The sequence below is a fragment of the Gopherus evgoodei genome, chromosome 1, assembly GCF_007399415.2.
Source record: "Gopherus evgoodei ecotype Sinaloan lineage chromosome 1, rGopEvg1_v1.p, whole genome shotgun sequence".
In the NCBI taxonomy this organism is placed as follows: Eukaryota; Metazoa; Chordata; order Testudines; family Testudinidae; genus Gopherus; species Gopherus evgoodei.
Genome location: NC_044322.1, coordinates 18,716,995 through 18,737,542, shown reverse-complemented (window position 1 = coordinate 18,737,542; position 20,548 = coordinate 18,716,995). Strand labels below are relative to the sequence as shown.

Genomic DNA, 20,548 nt, shown 5'->3' with positions numbered 1-20,548 from the left:
GACTTCTCATGTCTTGTTTACAACACACCTGTTAATGCATCCCAGAATCACGTTTGCTTATTTTGCAACAATATCACACTGTTGACTCATATTTAGCTTGTGGTCCACTATGACCCCTGGATCTCTTTCTGCCATACTCCTTCCTACACAGTCTCTTCCCATTCTGTATGTGTGAAACTGATTGTTCCTTCCTAAGTGGAGCACTTTGCATTTATCTTTATTGAACTTCATCCTGTTTACCTCACACCATTTCTCCAATTTGTCCAGATCATTTTGAATTTTGACCCTGTCCTCCAAAGCAGTTGCAATCCCTCCCAGTTTGGTATTGTCTGCAAACTTAATAGATGTTGGCATGGAAAGTACGCTTAAGTCGTTGATGAAGATATTGAACAGAGCCGGTCCCAAAACAGACCCCTGCGGAACCCCACTTGTTATACCTTTCCAGCAGGATTGGGAGCCATTAATAACTACTCTCTGAGTACGGTTATCCAGCCAGTTATGCACCCACCTTATAGTAGCCCCATCTAAATTGTACTTTCCTAGCTTATCTATAAGAATATCATGCGAAACTGTATCAAATGCCTTACTAAAGTCTAGGTATATCACATCCACCACTTCTCCCTTATCCACAAGGCTCGTTATCCTATCAAAGAACGCTATCAGATTTACTCTTGTTTGATCTTTATTCTTCTTCTCTGGATACTATCCTGGTCCCCTTCTTATGTCTCTATCTTCTTTGGTAAGGCAGCATATCTGGTGTCTAAAGCAGATGAATGAGCCAGGAGATTTGGTTGCTCACTGCCAATGACTCGCTGTATGACATTGGGGTATTTAATTAGTCACTGGGACTCAGTTTCCTTATTTATCAAATTTGGATAATGCTTTGAGACAAGGTTCAGGGGCACTATCTAGTCTCTGATGAACAAGGAATTAACTCCAGTTCAACTTCCCTATCCTCTTGGACAGGTGCTCAAGAGAAAGTTTACATAAGTGGCTGCCGGGCAGACAGAAAGGAAAGAATGCCATTGAGAAGATGACTTCCATATCAGGGGAATGGGACTGGTTGAATGTACTCCAGCTGATGAATTTTTATTTTCCTGTTATAAAAACTGCCCTCTAACCTTCAAGAATATATGTTAGAAAAAAGATCCTATGGACTTTTGCTGCTGAAAAATTACACCAGATTACAAATATTTACTTGTCTACTTAAAGTAGTAACGCTTGCAATATCGAGCATTTTTTCTGATTTTGTTCTCTATTTCACAAATACGTTTTCTAAAATTTCTTAGCAACAATATACTTGTATTTCTTTACATTATATTTGGTGCGGTATGATTGCCAAAAGTCAAAGGAGGTTCAAGAACTAAAACAAATATACAAAAAGAACTTCATTGAAGCTGGTATGCATTTTCTCTGAAGAAACTCTTAATATGACGGGCAATAGGCCATTATAATTATGGACAAAGTGACAAAAGTTTCCCTTGAGTTATAATCAAGAAAGTAACCTAAAAACACTTGATCTATTAAGAATAAAACAAGCTTTTAGTATTAGAGAATATTTTATGATTCTAAGTGTCTGTATTTAGAAAGTACTCATGGATATACAAAATAATGTAATTTTTGAACCCTTAAACTTAGTACATTTTTGTTCTTCATAATTTATAATTTTTACTATCATACTAGATTCTCATGACAATTTGGAAGGGACCAGAAAAAGTCAAGCTTAAGTTAAATTAAGAGTCATTTGCCAAGAGTTTGATTTAAAAGCATATTTTAAAGTGTGAGAGAAGTGTAATGAGACAATATAGCTGAATGGCGTATATCCAACAGTACATATGCAAATAAGAAGCACACTAGTAGTAGTAAGGTCATATATTTTACAATTCCGATCAAAAATAATTACAGGGATCTTTTGTTCAGAGGGAGAAAAATAAAGTCAGCAAATTTCAACTTTCCTCCCAAATCAAAGGAGAGCTCTGAAACACTTTCCTGAATGAATAAAAAAATACAAACAAGGTATCCCTACCCCTTCACTAGCTGGTCAGTATCTCAAAGAAAATTTGAAAAGTCATTGCTGAGGCCAGGTCCACACTACAGCGTTAAATCGATTTAACGCTGTAACCGTCCACACTACAAGGCACTTAAAATCGATTTTAAGGGGTCTTAAAATCGATTTCTGTACTCCAGCTAAACGAAAGGAGTAACCCTAAAATCAATATTACTAAATCGATTTAGGGTTAGTGTGGACGGATATCAAAGTTATTGGTCCTATTCTTTTACTGAGCTACCCCGAGTGCACCGCTCCGGAAATCGATGGTACCCTGGGACCATGGACGCACACCACCGAAGTAATGTGCCCTAGTGTGGACGCGTAAAATCGATTTTATAAAACCTGTTTTATAAAATCGATTTTACTAATATCGATTTAAAGTTGTAGTGTGGACGTAGGCTGAGTCCTGTACTTTAGAGCAATGAACAGATGAACTTTCAAAAAACAACATAATTTCTATCAAAAGTAAGTGAGAAACTATTCCACAACCTTTTGCACAATCTGTCAGTGTAGGGAACTGTTTCATTATATTAAGTCTAAATGTTCCCTGCCTTAATTTTATCACATTACTTTAGGTAATAACCCACTATATTAGTAAGTATATTTATATTACACCTCTCACTGTAATATCTCAACAGTTCCCTCAAAAGCTAAAAGTTACAAAACAATTTCTTGCTGTACACTGTATGAGCCAAGGCTTTTGTACGAAAAAAGGCATGTGCTCATAATAAGACTAGCAAAATTCATATATGCAGAAAAGGAACAAATTAAGGTTGCAAGGAAATACATATTTCTAACATTTCCTAAATTCCAAATGCTTTACTTTGCAACTTTAACATTCTTTTAACTAGATTAACTACAGATTTCACTACCTGTACCAGCTATAACTGGGATAATAAAGAGCTAATTCTTGCTCTGAAGAAGTACAAAACTCTCTCTCTCCAGATTATAGACACTACTAGGGAGATCTCTGGGAAACCCAACACAGCTCTGTCATTAAGCCTTTCTACCTGATAATAAAGCTCAATCAACCATAGCTAGGACAGCTATCAAGTCTAGAGTGCTGGACTCAGCTGACAAGAGACAGCTTATCTAAAGAATTTGCAGTTCCCCGATGATCTTTATATCCTTCTAGCTTACTTTATATCCTATATCCCAATATATACTACTTTGGTACATGGGAAAGGAAGTTGCGCGTACTGTTCAGTGAAACACACACACACACAAAACAACAGTATGTAGGTATATAAAACACCATTCCACATCAAACTCCCATTAGGGGGACAAAGAAATGACAAGAAACAGAAAATGTATCATACAATTTTATCCCTGTAAAGCTCCACACTACATGTGCATGGACAGTCCCTCCAATTATTGGAAGCAGCTGTAATCGGACTGGCTTTTGTACTCATTTTGGTGGCCATGTCAAAAGATGTGGTATTTTGACAACAGGATAAATATACCAAATAATAAGATTACTCGACGCTGTTTTCCCCATTCTACTAAAAATTTTCCATTTAAACTGTGTTCACACTTAATGATGGAAAGAAATGTGATCATTGGAATTTGGGCATGAAATATACTACCTTCCCTTGCTAACTAACCACAAAGGGCAGGAGTGTTAATGCCTATGGAGAAGACACATAAGGATACTGAGAAAGAGCAGGGGCATTCACAGGGGGGACGGACAAGTAGGGGCATGGACCCCCGAATAATTAGTAGGGGCACAGAACTCCTCCATCTCTGGGGCCGTAGCGAGAGTGGACAGCTCCTCTGCCCCTGGCTGGAGAGCAAGCTCCTCTGACCTCAGGGTTACAGTGGAGGCACAGAACATGCCCCTCCAAAAGCAGTCAAATTTAAATTCCTGTGCACACCCCTGAGAAAACGTTATAGTACTGTAAAGCTTAAATCTCTTTACAACTGTAAGCAGAGTCAGGATGAACTCTACCCTGACATCTGGTGGTGAATTGTGGCGAATTATGAAAAAGAACTTCAGGGGCTAGTCTTGTTTGCTTAAGAACACCCACCCTGCCCAGCATGAGTCCACAGCCGCCCAAATGGTCACTTTGGCTGCTGTGTGATCCCTAGTTTCTCTGTTATTGGGGCAGGAACAATAAAGTGTTGTTACCCTGATTATGTGAATCAAGGCCAGTGGAACTGTTTTATGACAGAGGGACTCACCATCAATTAAGTAGCAGTCGCTAGACAAGGGACATGGGTTCCGAAACCCAGTGAATTGAGAGAGGCTAGGGACAGATATTTGTACTTGATGGTATGGCCCCTTTTGAGGGCCTGGAACACCAATTGCACTTCCTTCTCTCTCCACTGTTGAATAGCAGAGCTAATTTTGATTCCATTAATAGTCTACTTACAGGCTGCTGTGCTGAATTTGCTTTGGGCTAATGGTGCACCAGCACTGGGGCTCCCTTACTATGAGCAGAAATAACTAAAGAGCTAAAAGTATCAGAGGGGTAGCTGTGTTAGTCTGGATCTGTAAAAGCAGCAAAGAGTCCTGTGGCACCTTATAGACTAACAAACGTATTGGAGCATGAGCTTTCATGGGTGAATACTCACTTCATTGGATGCATATAAAGAGCTAAAATTATTAAGAACTGAGATCAATGAGTGCTGTGTTAACTACTGGGGGAGCCTGAAGATATATTGCTAAGTGGTTGGCAGAGCGGGGAAGTTTGTGGGACGGCTGGAGCGGGACAGCAAGTGAAGTGGAGCGGAGCAGTTCATGAGATGGCTGGAGCAGCTCACTGGATGGCTGGTAGAGTGGAGCGGCTCGTGGTGAAGGCTGCAGCAGAGCCCCATGGAGAGGCAGGACAGTCAACTTTGGACCATGTAAGGTGCCCCTTAAAAACCCGCGCGCCCCTCCCCCCATCTCTACCTAGGCTCGGGGGTGGGGGGACTTTTGAACTCTGGGGCTGCACTGACCAGGGACAGAGACTTTTGGGGTGTTGGACTTTTGGGACTTTGGGGTGATCTTTTGGGTTGTTGGACTTAAAACCCTGAGGGGAAAAGGATACTGCCAAACGTACTTGCGGGCGGGTCTTTTGCTCATGGTTTGTGTTATGAATCCTGTTTGTAGTGTTTCCCCAACATAATGCTGCATTGTTTCCCTCCTTTATTAAAAGGATTTTGCTACACTCAGACTCTGTGCTTGCAAGAGGGGAGGTATTGTCTCTTAAGAGGCGCCCGGGGGGTAGAATGTAATTGTCCCAGGTCACTGGGCGGGGACTCAAGCCGGTTTTGCATTGCGTTATGGAAACGGAACCTCTAGATACTGAACCTGGCCCTTGTTGCTGCCAACTCAGACGGTCAGATGAGTTATACCTCTTTCTGAGAGTCTCCTGGAAGTTCATTGACCTCCTACCCATCTCTTTTCCCCAAACATTATCCTATGCATTATCAGCTCCACTTGAGGAGCATGGTACACAAAAGATACATATTTGTTCTTCTAGAACAAAGTGAGTTACTTACTATTCATTCTTCCTCATAAGATTTTATACTTATTTAATATTGCCTCTTCTGAAGACTTTTCTGAACTGGCTACATAGATAGTGCCTCACTTTTTCACTCAACATTGTCTGGTTTGGAAAGCAATAGGATAAGTGAAAGTAGGTGAGTCAAGTGGGGTTTAACTGCCAGTGGACTATTCCCTATTATTCTCTCAGAATGGGAATCTGGGTTCTACAAGGAGTTTAGTGCCTTGCTACACACTCAGCCAATACACTAGAGGAAAGAGAAAGAAAAAAGGTTTTTATTTTGATGCCAAACCTTATATACAAACCAAAATCAAACCTCAGCTCCATCTCTCAAGCAATACTGCATCTTGAAAATCAGGTTAAAAAAAAGTTAGTTTTCAGCTAAAATTTTCTAATGTTAATTTGCTGTAAATCTAGTTCTGTGAGGTTGCTGGCAGTAGAACTTGCTTCTTTGTGTTGGATTGAAAGTGAAAATGGGACATACAACTACTGTTCATTTGGAAAGTTAACAACAATTACAGATCAATAAAAACTGAGTAAGAAATAAAACTTATTATTCAAATTTTAGGCATGCTGTGTGGTCCAGTAAGTCAGGCCCATGCAGACGTGGGTTCTATTCCCAGTTCTGCCAATGAAACACTATGATATTGGGTAAATGAGATAAACTGTGGACAATGTTTACCCAACTTCAATACCTAATGATAACTGTGCAAAAGCAATGTGGTCTAGTGGTTAGCATATAGGATTGGTGTCAGGGAGTGTAGGGTGCAATCCAGACCAGTAAGGAGTTCTGTCACCACTTGTGCTGCAACCCTAGGTGCTTTGCAGTGTCTTGCTGCTGTAGCGCCCAGCCTGGGATGCTCACAGCCAGCCTACAAGCATGCAGGTCACACCCTGAGAGTCTGTGTGCTAGACAACTGAATCACCTGATTGTATGCAGTATTACTGTATTATAAAAAAGTGTATAGGGTGAGCTCTTTTCTGAAAGCTCATGACACACTGGTAATTAACATCATTGTGAAATGTATGTATTACCACTATATGAGGAAATAAGAATGCTTAATGATATGTTTTGAAGTCTGTGGTAAAACAAGTTCCCTCCCAAAGAGGAGAGAAGGCAGCTGTCTACCAGCCTCCAATGAAATTAAGCATGGCGTGACCAAAAACAATAGAAACCCCATTTATATAGGAATCAGCAGGCAGATGGGAAGACCATCATGAAGTCATCCTGCCTCTTGAAGTAAGGTCATTGAACATTGGAAGACATAAGCAAGGACAGAGGCCATATATGACATCCATCACTAAACAGACACAAGGGAAAAGAGCTCTTGCAAGCTGAGAAAGATGGGTCCTCCAACCGTGGGGGGCTGAAATTTCTGGGAACTGAATGTAGGTGAGAACCTGTTTAGGACCTTGGAAGACAAAGGAAGGTAGCATCTTGTACTTCTATGGAAGGTCCTGGGAAGAAGAATAACTGGTGAGAGAAACCATCTTGAATAAAGCCTGTACCTTGCTAGCTTAAGTTTTAGACTTTTAAATGTGTTTTCATTTTTATTTGCTTGTAACCCTGTCATAAACAGATAGCTAAGGGTTAATGTCTCTTTCACCTGGAGCACCTGACCAGAGGACCAATCAGGAAACCGGATTTTTTCAACTCTGGGTGGAGGGAACTTTGTGTCTGAGGTCTTTTTTTTCTGTCTGCCTGCTTTCTCTGAGCTTTGGAGAAGTAGTTCTGTTTTCTAATCTTCTGTTTCTAAGTGTAAGGACAAAGAGATCAGATAGTAAGTTATATGGTTTCTTTTCTTTGGTATTTGCATGAATATAAGTGCTGGAGTGCTTTGATTTGTATTCTTTTTGAATAAGGCTGTTTATTCAATATTCTTTTAAGCAATTGCCCTGTATTGTGTCACCTTAATACAGAGAGACCATTTGTATGTATTTTTCTTTCTTTTTTTATATAAAGCTTTCTTTTAAGACCTGTTGGAGTTTTTCTTTACTTCAGGGAAATTGAATCTGTACTCACCAGGGAATTGGTGGGAGGAAGAGATCGGGGAGATCTGTGTGTGTGTTGGATTTGCTAGCCTGATTTTGCATTCCCTCTGGGTGAATAGGAAAGTGCTTTTGTTTCCAGGACTGGAAACGGAGAGGGGGAGTCACTCTGTTTGGATTCACAGAGCTTGTGTCTGTGTATCTCTCCAGGAGCACCTGGAGGGGGGAAGGGAAAAAGGATTATTTCCCTTTGTTGTGAGACTCAAGGGATTTGGGTCTTGGGGTCCCCAGGGAAGGTTTTTCAGGGGGACCAGAGTGCCCCAAAACACTCTAATTTTTTGGGTGGTGGCAGCAAGCACCAGGTCCAAGCTGGTAGCTAAGCTTGGAGGTTTTCATGCTAACCCCCATATTTTGGACGCTAAGGTCCAAATCTGGGACTAAGGTTATGACAAACCCTTTCTAACTTTATTCCTTTTACTTGGCATCACTTCATCTATTTCCTATTGTTAATAAATTTGTTTTATTTTTTTACTATAAACCAGCTCAGTGCAGTGTTTGAAGGAAAGGTTGTATTTACCCCAATTAAGTTAATAAACTGTGAATCAACATTATTGTTTCTCTCGGAGCTGTCCAGGACAGGGCTGGACATTGCAGAGCACATGATTTGGGGACTGTATGGAACAGGGTGTGTGTTGGGGTCATCCTGCTGATTCTAACCAGACCTGGTGAAAGCCAGAATGGGGCTGTGGGATGCAGACAGGCTGCTGGGGTCAGAGTTACTAAACCAGGGTACTCTAGCACACATGCTTAGGGTGTGGCCTACATGCTTATAGGCTGGCTGTGAGCATCGCAGGCTAGGTGCTACAGCAGCAAAGCACTGTAAGGTACCCTCGATTGCAGGGCAAGTTGTGACACAACCCCTTACAGGTCTGGATTGCCCCCTAGCCCTATGACAACTCAGAGTTAGGAGTTCAAGGTTCTACCCCTATTCTGATACAATTCGCTGTGCAATCTTGAGTAGGTATGGGAGGTACCTACAGTATAATGATTAAATTCATTATACAGCATTTTATTTGCAAATAGGATTGGTGGCGGGGAGGTTGTTTTGTTTTTGCTCCCCTCAGCAATTCCATTTTAAATATGATAGAATTAATCAGCTTGGCAAACAGAATACATTTACCACACTCTCTAGCTTTTGATTCTTACATTTAATTTCCTCAAATTCTTCTTTAACATTCTACACAGCAACTCTCATTAACTGCAAAACGAGCACTGCAAATTTCCATAAGAAACAATATTCTACGATTGAGTCAAGTCAAGCATACAAAGACATTAACATTCCTTCATTTCAACTTGATCTGCTTCTGTTTGAAATCTAAAATGCAGTAGTCATTGGTTTTTTTTTTTCAATTGCTAGTCAGACCGGCAGCACCTAAAAGTTTCCAGAAATCAGACTTCAGCAGAATATTTAAGATTTTACAATTAAAAGTGTAATTACTAAAGAAAAATTGCCTATTACTGATAAGATGATGGGACTTCAGTGACAGGTGACGCAGAATTCAAGCTATGATTTCAGAGGAAAAATAGAATAAGAGACAGAATCATTTGTGATGAATTCATATTAAAACCTCTAGTCCAATTATGATCCTGATTTCTGCTGATAAAAAGTGAAATTGAAGACAGCCTAAAAAATAGCTAATTGATGCAATTATAGATATACTGAATCTTGCTGTCGTGTTGAGATAATATGTCTTTTTACATGACCCTTTGTTCAGAACCAGAATCGTAGAATACATTGGTGATAGTTGTCATCTCTGCAATTGAATATTAACCTGAATAAAGCAGTGATCACAAGCATCCAATAAAGTAGTTAAAAATCACACAAAACATTAAATACTGCTATGCATTCAGAAACAAACAACTTTTAACCTGGCTCTTAACTTAGTGGTTAAGACTAAATGATAATGTAGTCAAACTAGTTTCAACACCTGATAACTTAATTCCTATTATTCTATAGCAGGATTAGCTTCTTTTTGTCATTTATAACCTATTGTTCTCCTAATTAGCCAAAAACAAGTACTAAAAAAGAGTTTTCACCTTAGTAAGAAAGGTGAGGCATAAGCAATATAAAAATCTAAATAGGTGCAACTCCTCATAGTCCTAGCCTGTTCATATAATAGTAAAAGCAGAATACAATTAAAAGGCACCAAACAGCTCTTCACATGCAGTTGTCTAAATACAAAAAAGAGCTTAATCGATCAAATAAAAGGGAATGAAGATGTGGAGACACCCGACACTTATAAAACAATTAGGGGCACTCTGAAATACCATTTAAAAAATACAGGATATATGTTTCATTGCTAAAGAAAAGCAAATAGCCATAATTTGAGAGCACTGCAGTTACAATAATGAAATGGAATGAGAACTCTGCATGCAAAGGGAGCTTTCTGATTGGTTTTTAGTGAATTTATACAAGATTCAGTAATGCATCTTAACTGAACGGTAAGAGAGGGTAGTTTTACTTCTCAGGTGTCCGTAACTCATTTTAAATAACAATCATAAATATAATAGACAAATGTTTATAAACATACTTATATACAGAGTGAGAGAGAGAGAGAGAGACTTAGCGCCTTTCATCCTGAGGATGAAAACCCAAATTAATGAAAAGTGCCGTGAGAGGGAACCTCTGTCAACAAGCTTTCATTGAAACAAATCAGCCGAAAGCATTTATATTACTATCTTTGAATCTCTTGAGACGACTGTTAACGGCTCCCCTAGTACAAATTACAGTATGTTATATTAAAATAAAGAATCATATCAGAAACATTGTGTAACTCAATATTCCTGCTTGCAAGAATTTTATGCTTGTGATCAGGAAATCACAGAAATTTTCTTAAACAGAAAATACTGTTTACTCATATAGTATCTGTTTCAAATAAATGTTTAATAAAATAATATGCTTCTTAAATTCTTCGGTACAGAAGACAGTGACTTTATTCTGAATTTTATGTTCAAATCCATTAATCAAATCATTCTACTTCCCTTAATAACTAGTTCCAGCTCGCAAATGCAGCTTTATACTTTACTTCCCAGTATTTAGAGCAGATGAATTAAGATATGTCTATTGTGAATCAGTACTATGTAGTCTAAGGATTAATTACCATAGCAACCAGTCTAAGCCTTTGACAATATATCTTCAAACAAATTGCTCGATTTTCTAAAGGTATGTGGACAGGATTTATATTTAGGTGTTTGTTTACTGTGAACAGATTGAAAGTTTTTCATTATGTGGATTTTTTACAAAAGTATACAGTACTCTAAACAGTTTTACTATTCTCAGCATACACAAAGTTGCAGCTAAATATGGAAAACAAAAATGATACAAAAAAACCCAAGGTATTTAAATTTTATACTCGACATATGTAATATCAATCCTCCATCTTAATGGCCCCTCCCTCCCTTCCTCTCTCACTCTCTCTCAAAAAAGAGCATAAAGGCTCTGATAATAAAAAGGCCCAGTTTTAATCTATCCAGTTATTCTGGAAAGCTATCCCTCCCACTTCCCCCTTGTATTTTCAGGACTGATTTAAGGTAATGTGGACTCAAAGTTTCATCTAAATCTCTCCTTCAATATCTCTCCCTGTTCCAGACACCTTGGAAATGTTTTCAAACCAAGGACAGCAGAGGAAGAGAAGTGCAGGAAGAAATGGGCATAACATCATAAGAATGGCCATACTGGGTCAAACCTGTGCCTGGACTGGGTCAAACCTGTGCCTGGGGGCCCATCGTCCAGGTAGGGAAACACCTGAATTTCGTGCTTGTGAAGGAAGGCTGCTATGACTGCCATGCATTTTGTGAAGACCCTCGGGGCCACTGACAGGTGGGAAGGCAGGACTGCGAACTGGAGATGGATGTTGCCCAATACGAATCTGAGGTAACGTCTGCGTTGAGGGATTGTCGCGATATGGAAATATGTGTCCTTCAAGCCTAGGGCGGCATACCAGTCTTCTGGATCGGCGGAGGGAATGATGGAGGACAGGGAGACCATACGGAACTTGTGCTTCTTCACAAACTTGTTCAAACGCCGGAAGTCCAGAATAGGTCTGAGGCCCCCTTTCGCCTTCAGTATCAGGAAATACTGAGAGTAGAACCCCCTGCCCCTGCGTTCTTGAGGAACTTCCTCCACTGCCCCTACAACGAGGGACTGCACTTCTAATTCAGGATATTGCTCGTGAGAGGGGTCCCTGAAAAGGGACAGGGAGGGGGCTGGTGGAGTGGGAGGGAGGAGAATTGGATAGAATATCCCCTCTCTACCATGCAAAGCACCCAACTGTCCGATGTGATTCGGGACCAGGCACGATAGAAGGGGGACAGATGTGACGAAAAGGTAGGATTGGTAGGATCCAAAGTCCTGACTGGTAGGTTGTCCTCAAATTTGGGGTCTAGGCCCTGACGGAGGCCGTGGCTGGCCAGATGACTGTCCGGAGGGCTGTTGTTGTGCCTTCTCCTGCCACTTCTGCTCTGCCTACGTGAAGGTTCCGGGCAGTTCTGGGGCTGGTACAGTCGCAGGGCCGGCTGTGGCCTGAATTGCCTGCACTGGGTGGCTGGAGTGTACAGGTCAAGCAAGTGTAAGGTAGCCCTTGAGTCCTTTAGGCTATGGAGCCTCTTGTCCGTCCTCTCAGAAAACGGCGTGGGTCCTCAAAGGGGAGGTCCTGGATGGTCTGCTGGACTTCATGTGGAAGGCCCGAGACCTGAAGCCAGGACCCCAGCCGCATCACCAGTCCAGTGGCCAGCGTGCGGGAGGCTGCATCCATCGCATCCAGAGATGCACGCGAAATCAGCTTGGAGGGATGCATGCAAAATCAGCTTCCTCTCCTCCACCAGAGCGCAGAATTCCATTTGTGATTCCTGGGAAGGAGTTCAGCAAAGTTGGAAAAGGCCGAGCACGTGTTATGGACATACCAGCTCACTATAGCCTGTTGGTTGGCTATATGTAGTTGAACACTCCCTGTTGAGTACACCTTTCTATCAAAGAGGTCCAGCTTCTTGGCTTCCCTGGTCTTTGGTGTAGACCCTTGAAACTCCTGACGCTCCCTCTGATTGGTCGCATCCACAACCAGAGAGTCCAGAGGAGGGTGAACGTATAGGTGCTCACGGCCCTTGGAGGGTACAAAGTAGCGCACCTCTGTCCTTTTGGCCGTAGGGGCCAAAGAAACTGATGTCTGCCAAAGGGTGCGGGATGTGTCAGCTATCATTTTGATCAACGGCAGGGTGACCCTAGATGGGCCCAAGGGAGCAAGGGTGTCCACTACTGAATCTACATCCACCTCGACCTTCTCCGCCTGGATCGCCAGGCTCTGTTCAGCATGTTTAAGTAGCTGCTGAAGCACCCGGTTATCCTCTAGAGCTGGTGCTGCTGAAGTTCCTGCGACCGCCTCATCCAGCAAGGAAGAGGAGGAGATCACTTGCAGGGGACCTTTCTCACTACTCTCAGCCTCTGCAGGGTCCTGCGGCACACGGTACTCTGGTTGCGTGGTGGGTGCGGATGCAGCACAGCAACTGGTACCGGGGTTGACGCTGAACAGCAAGGCGTGCTGGATGGTGCCTGTGGTGTCAAAAACATGACTCCCATCGGTGCTGGTGTCTGACTAGGCGATGCCAGATCCTGTTGTGGCACACTCCTGTCGGACGGCGGTGTCGGGGTGGAGGCATTTGCGCCGGAGCCACCAACGTCGAGGAGACCGACGTAGACCTGGAGTGCGGACCGAGCAACTGTCCCAGGGTCTGATGGTAAACCCAGGGAGTCAGAATGGCCACTGGAAGGGCAGTTGCTACTGCTGCTGCCACGGTGCCGGGTAAGGTCATTGGCTTGCCTGTGAAGCCGACCTCCTGCTCCTTGATCTACTGGAGCGGTAGGATTCTGTCTCCGACTCCGAGGTTTCCGAATATGAAGACCGAGGAGGGGCAGTACACACTGCCGCCAGTGAGTGGTGCCGCGAGGCCAGGGAACGCTTTCTTTGCCAGAGCAGTGGAGAGCGGGGACTGTGGCATCATCATGGCCGGCATGCCCCTTGATTGGATCGGGGGTCGGGCCGTCCCTGGCGGCTCTTCCCTCCAGTGCAGGGAGGCCAGCACTGGGAGGCTTAATAAATCTGAGACCACCTCGAACATCTCTGGCATCGATGGGAGGTGCACATCCTCACTGAGATCCGGGGACCTAGACCGGTCCAGACTCGACAGCACTCTCACAGGGACAGGAGTCAATGGGACCTTGGGAGGATGTGGCTGTAGCACGGCTTGTCCCACCACACTTGTGGACGCCGCTGGCCTTTGAAGGTCCTGGTGGGGTGATCGGCCCCTCACTGGCCTCTTCTTTTTCGCAGGCACTGGCGATGGGTGATCAGTGCTGCATGGAGGCCGATTTTCTATGTTCCGATTCTTTCCGGTGCCGGGACTTAAGAGTTCTTAGACTGGGTTTCCTCTCTTGCTAATGGTGCTGGAGCGCTGCACATTGAGGATGAGGTGCTCAGCGCCGGGTCGGCAGGCTCGGGGTCCGAGTGTGGCGTAAGGCCGCCTCCATCAGGAGCACTCTAAGTCTCTGCTCTCTGTCCTTAAGAGTCCTGGGACGAAACCCCTTACAGATACTGCACTGGTCTCTTTAGAGGCTCTCCCAGAGGCACCTCAAGCAGGGAGAGTGTGGGTCACTCTTTGGCATAAACTTCCTGCAGTCCACACAGATTTTAAACCCTGGAGACCTAGGCATGCCCCAGGATGGGGTGACAATTACGGTGGGGGGGGAAAGCCCCCCAACAGCTATTAACTATCTTACAACTAACACTAACTCTAAACTATGAGAAAAAATGAACTATATACACTTAATAGAGACACTTCTAGGCTTGCTGCGAGAGCGAGCAAAGTTCCAGCTAGCTGTCACTGGCGGTAAGAAGAACTGAGGGGGTGGAAGGTCAGTGGATCCCTATATAGGTTGCCATGGAGGCGCCACTCCAGGGGGTGCTCAGGCTGACCCTACGGTGCTGCTAGGGGAAAATCTTCTGACTGGCATGCACGCAGCACACACACACACCTGCTTGGAATGGACATGAACAATCACTCAAAGAAGAATAAATCCAAGTAGAGCTTGTTGGCATCTCAAAGTGGGCAGGCAAAGTTTGGGTGTATTAGCATAATCGAAAAAGTGTGAGAGGTACGCTCTGAAGGCCCTGATCTCATGGTCACCTTTAAAGAAATGAAAGAAAAAATGTGGGAGACAACTGAAATAGAAGAAGGTATCAGCAAAAGACTGCATAAGAAATTTTAAAAGGAAGAACTGGGATTGTCAGTAAAATATGCCTTTTCTTTATAAATCTAAAACCTTTTATCCAACCTTGCCATACCATGTTACAGCTGACTTTTTCCCTGTATTATTTTTTTCTATTCTATACTCTGTTTCAATCTTCTTCTCTCTTCCCTTGTCTCAATTTCCTTTCTTCTTTCCCGCCCATTTCTACTCTCTTCCTCTTTCATTCTTGCTCTTCTTCCTGCCGTTACCCTTTTGTCCCCCTTCAACTTTCCCCAAATTCATGGATTATAAAGTGAAATGGGACCATTTAGTCTGACCTCATTACAGGCCATAGAACTTCCCTGAATTAATTCCTGTTTGAACTAGAGTATATCCTTTAGAAAAAAAATCCAATCTTAATTTTAAAATAGCTAGTGATGGAGAATCTATCATGACCTTTAGTAAATTGTTCCAATGATTAGTCACCCTCATTTTTAAAAATTTGCCCTAATTCCCAGTCTGAATTTATCTAACTTCAACATTCAGTCATTAGATTTTGTTAGACTTTTACCTGTTAGATTGAAGAGCCCATTATTTAATTTCTGTTCCCAATGTAGGCACTTACAAACTAATCAAGTTACCCATGAACCTTCTCTTTTTTAAATTAAATAGACTGAGCTCCTGTAGTCTCACTATGAGGCATGGATTTCAATCCTTTAATCATTCTCATGATTCTTCTCTGAATCTTCTCTAACTTATCAGCATCCTCCTTAAACTGTGGACACCAGAACTGGACATAGAATTCCAGAAGTGTTCACAGTGTGCCAATCACAGAGCTGTAATAACCTCCCTACTTCTGCTCAAGATTCCCCCATTTATACATCCAAAGCCCTTTTGGCCACAGCATCTCACTGGAAGCTCATGTTCAGCTGATTATGCGCCATGACCCCCTAAGTCTTATTCAGAGTCACTGCTTCCCAAGATAGAGACCCCATCCTATACATATGACTTATATTCTTTGTTCCTAGATGTACAATTTTATATTTGGCCATATTAAAATACATATTACCAAGCGTCCCAGACCCCTTTGTATCCATGATCTGTCCTCTTCATTATCTACCACAATCAACCGAAATCTTTTTTTTTTCTTCTCTTTTCCCAGTTTAAGACTGTAACTCCACTCCCACAGTCCAAGCTACAGCACCCTTTCTGTCAGACTTCCTCTCTTTTCTTGTGGCTGGTGCGCCAGATAAAATGTTTGGACAGTTCAGCAGACTTTGCAGGAGGTTGCTTAAAAAGCCTGTTGATGCATCTAACAGACCTAGAAGGCAGCTGAGAAGAGTTGAAAGAAGAGTTGTTGGAGGAAGGGAGGCATTATCGGAGATGCAGGATGGAGTTATGAGCACTGTGAGCTGTCAAGAATGAAGCTGGGGATAGCCACATCACAGACAGAGATGCAAAGATTAAGGGCTGGCACATTATTTGGAGAGGAAGATTTTATATGTAGATGTCCTTTAACAATGGCATATGTCATGGTGGTGTAATTGGGAAGTCAGGAAGAGGGGCTAGCACTCCTGCCCCAATATCTGGGAGAAGTGACAGCCAGACCCAACTATGTTACACACATGAGGAGCTGGGGGAGGGAAGATGGATGAGAACAGGATCTGGAAGAGGGGCTGGAGTAGCTTCCATTTCCACAGTGCATGAGATCAGGTAGGACTCCCTGGTCCACACTGGTCCTTCCCTTCAGCCACCACAGGTTCTGGAGGAGACATTCAGCCTGGGGAGGGGCAAGAACATGTGCACCAGCCAGCGGGGTGGGGGATGGGACAGCTGCAGCCACCCGGCTCAGTAACAAAGTGAGGAACAACATCACAACCTTTAAAAATCAAGTTTGTCCTGCAGCAGTTTTCAGATGATCTGCTCTGATATCCCCATACAGCTTCAGATCCTAAATCCAGGTCTCAGGAAGATATTAATGTACAATTTACTCCTATGTACTACAGCACTGATTGCTTTTCTCTTCATCTGGTGTCTTCAGCCTGCCCTTTTCCTCTCTCCTCTTTCTCAATCCCTGTAACCTGGGGTCAGCTGTACAATGGGAAAAACTGAGGACTTACTCAGGCCTTTTTAATAAGTTAATTTCAAGAGGCCAACATGAGAATTTTAATTAAACCTGTGCATTCAAACTACTTACACTGCATACTTAAATTGCGTTTGTATGTCAGACTTTGCCAAATGGTTTGTAGGAAATTTGTGTGGAACTGCAGCTATTCCCAGTAGATACCCAGTATGTAAAAATATCACAATGTATTCCTTTACAGAAGTGCACATCTTAAGTTATATTATAATGTGCCAAGGCTATTAGTAGAATGATCCAAATCAACTTCTGCTAAAGTCTCAGGAACATGATATACATATTCTCATTTACTTTAAAACAGGAGAGTTTTTCTTCTCCCCAGAAAATTAAAGGTGTGTTTGTCGTGACATCCACAGGTGGCAATGAGACCTACCAATTCCTAGAGCCTTCAGAAAACCTTTGTTTTCACATTTACTTGTAAATAAACCATGCTAGTAATATTCAGGATTACAACAGTGAAAGGGCAATGACCAGTAATGAACGTGTTGCCCCAAACTCTGAAAAAGAGAAAATGAGTTTTAAGTCTAGCAGGCCAAAGTGAATCACTCTCGAGTGATTTCCTGTTTATACTTGCTTGAAACAAACCATTTTCTAAACCTCCCCTGCAAACAGAATGATTAATAATGATTCCTGACAAGTTCCCTGAGCAAAATACTTTACTTGTAGCAGAAGAGCCCAGTTACAAAACAAAATGATCAGCCATATTTTAAAAAAATGGGATCCCTCTGAAAAGAGCCAACTTAGACAATTTCAGCCATACAAAAGATGTGATCACTACAAAAGGAGCCAAGGCAGGAAAGAGTTAGTCAAGTAAAAGCATACAGAATTGTAGCCACATTTCTCTGCACAGATCCCACATGTAGATTTAGAAGAAGATAACTATTACTCCGAATTGTATTTAGTTTAATTTGGCTGTTTGAATAGCTAACGCCTTACAAACTTGCTCATTTGTAACAAAGATGGTTTGAAATGTAAGTTGTTTCTTAAATTCAGAGCTCATTAAAGGTATTGGACTGATCTCCTGGGCACTGACGTTTTCATGTTTAGCTACCTGTAAAAAAGGAAGGAATAATGTGAACTACTGACACACATTGCTGGCTTCTAAATTAGCTGTAACCAGCCAGGGGAAAAAAGCCAGGGGACATTTATGGACAGTTCTGTGAAAACATCTACTCAGTGCGCAGTGGTCGTCAAAAGAAAAAAACAGTTTGGCTACATAAAGACTAGTTTAGAAAATAATAATAGAAATATTGTAATGTCATTTTAGAGACAAGCGATATGCTGTCACCTTGAGCACCATGTTCAGGTTTGGTCACTCTTGTCTTGAAAGTGAAACAACAGAAATAGAAGTGGTCTGGAGATTAGCAGAGGAAATTAAGTGGATACATGAAAAGACTTCCATCTGAGCAGAGAGTAAAAAGATTGGGATGGCGTAGTTTATAGAGGAGCCAGATAAGAAGGGACATGAGAGAGGCATATAAAATGACTGATTACATGAAGATATATGACAGCACCTGATTTAATACACAATAAGAGATTTTCCAACAAATATAAAAGACAAAACTTCAAAAACTGAGAAAAGGAAATACCTTTTTACACAATGCATAATAGATAAGTTTGTGTGGACATACATGAAAATTTCCTTTCTCTGAGTAATAATGTCCACAGATCCATTATGTAGGATCCTCAGCCTATTTGCTGCTTTGGAGGAAGACTCAGACATGCCAGACATTGACAGGAAGAGGTTTGGTCCTGCCAGTTTGAGATAAACTTCCACAGCAAATGGTAACTGCCTGATAAAATGGTCTATGTTGAATTCACTGCACAAATAACTCAAGATAGATATTACATATACTGCAGAGCTTAACAGAAACATATACATTTATCAGCCAGGTCATATCAGATCTTTGTTTACAATAGAACAATCACTTTAGGTTGGGCTGGATCTTTGAAATTCATTGTGCTGAGAAAGGAAATTTCAGGGAGACATGGAAAAAATGTCCTATTCTCATGTAATAGCGACCACATATTCATTACGATGAGATCATAGGGATGAGATCTTACAATGCCTCAAGGGAGAGAGATAACCTTATTAAGATTATATATAGATATTGACTTTTTCTCTTTTACTGGAGGACTACAGATCAGAGCACTTTTGTCCCAAAGGCAGCATCAGCCAAGCTCAACTTGGAGAACAAAGAGCATGTGTGAACTGAACCATGTAGCTGCTTGGAAGATTCTCTCTTATAAGCATGTGATTTCCATCTTCCTCATAAGGCTGTTATTGCCACAGGTAGACAGTTCTGATATTATCAATATAAATAGTTGTTTTTGTCTTGTAGACCCTGGAAAAGACAACCTTAACCAAATGGGATATTCTAGAACTGATGGACAAACCAAAGGCCAAAAACCTGCATTGGAAATGCTGTTGTCCCAAAATAAAGCATAGGTTTTTCCTGTGGGATCAATAAAGGGGGATAAAAAAGACTTTCCCCTATAGACAATGGGAAAATCCTCTATGTGATGAATGTCTGAGTAGATTTGAGTGTCCTCATCTTGGATTAGATATTTTCTGGGAATCTGTTGGAGATATTCCAAGTTGAGCTCCTTCTGGATTTGTCTGTCACCAGGAACAGGAGATTTGTTTGTGACCAGGAATAGCATGCAGTTAAAGTCCCTGGCGTCTATTGCCCAACTCTGCACCAGATGACAGATAGTTTGATGACTATTCCCCATGTGATTTGTCTTTTCTTCTTCCTGTGACAGCCCTTGTAGCTCTCTACACAAAGCTGTCATAAACAGATAGTTAAGGGTTAATGTCTCTTTTACCTGTAAAGGGTTAACAAATAGGGAACCAAACACATGATCAGGGGACCAATCAGGAGACAAGATACTTTCAAATCTCGGTGGAGGGAAGCCTTTGTTTGTGTTTTTTTGGGTTTTGCTTTGTTCTCTCTGGGTCCTGGAAGGGACTGGACGTGCAACCAGGTTTCTTGCCAATCTCCCTGCTACAGTCTCTTATATATTCAGAATAGTGAGTAATTTAGTAAGAAAGGCGGTTATTATAGTCTTTTGATTGTTTCTGTATTTGCAAATGTGTAGTTTGCTGGAAGTATTTTAAATTGTATTTTGCTGGGGCGGGAGGCTTCTTTCTAGTTTCTATAAACTGACAGACCCTGTAACTTTTTACCATCTAAATTGCAGAGATAAACTTTTGCCTTTTTTCTTTCTTTTTATTAAAAGCTTTGCTTTAAGACCTGTCTGATTTTTTTTCTCCTAGTTAAGGCTCAAAGGAACTGAGTCTGTGTACACCAGGGAATTGGTGGGGAGAAGGGAAAGAGAGCAGGGGGGAGAAGGGAAAAGTGAATTTCCTCTTTGTTTTAGATTCACGGAGTTTGAATCTGGATTGCCTCTGGGTGAAGGGAAAAGAGGAGGGGGGAAAGGTATCATTCCTCTCTGTGTGGTGATTCAAGAAGTTTGAATCACGGTGATCTTCTAGTGTACCCAGGGCGGGAAAGATCTGGGAGGAAGAAAGAAGGGGGAATCCCTTTGTTTAGATTCACAGAGCTTGAATCTGTATATCTCTCCAGGAGCCCAGG

At 42.0% G+C, this 20,548-nt stretch overlaps 1 protein-coding gene across 3 annotated transcripts in view; it reads right to left on the bottom strand.

The window, feature by feature from the left end:
- Positions 1–20,548, bottom strand: part of TMEM135 (transmembrane protein 135) — a 418,948-nt gene that overhangs the window by 89,383 nt on the left and 309,017 nt on the right. The window lies entirely within an intron of this gene.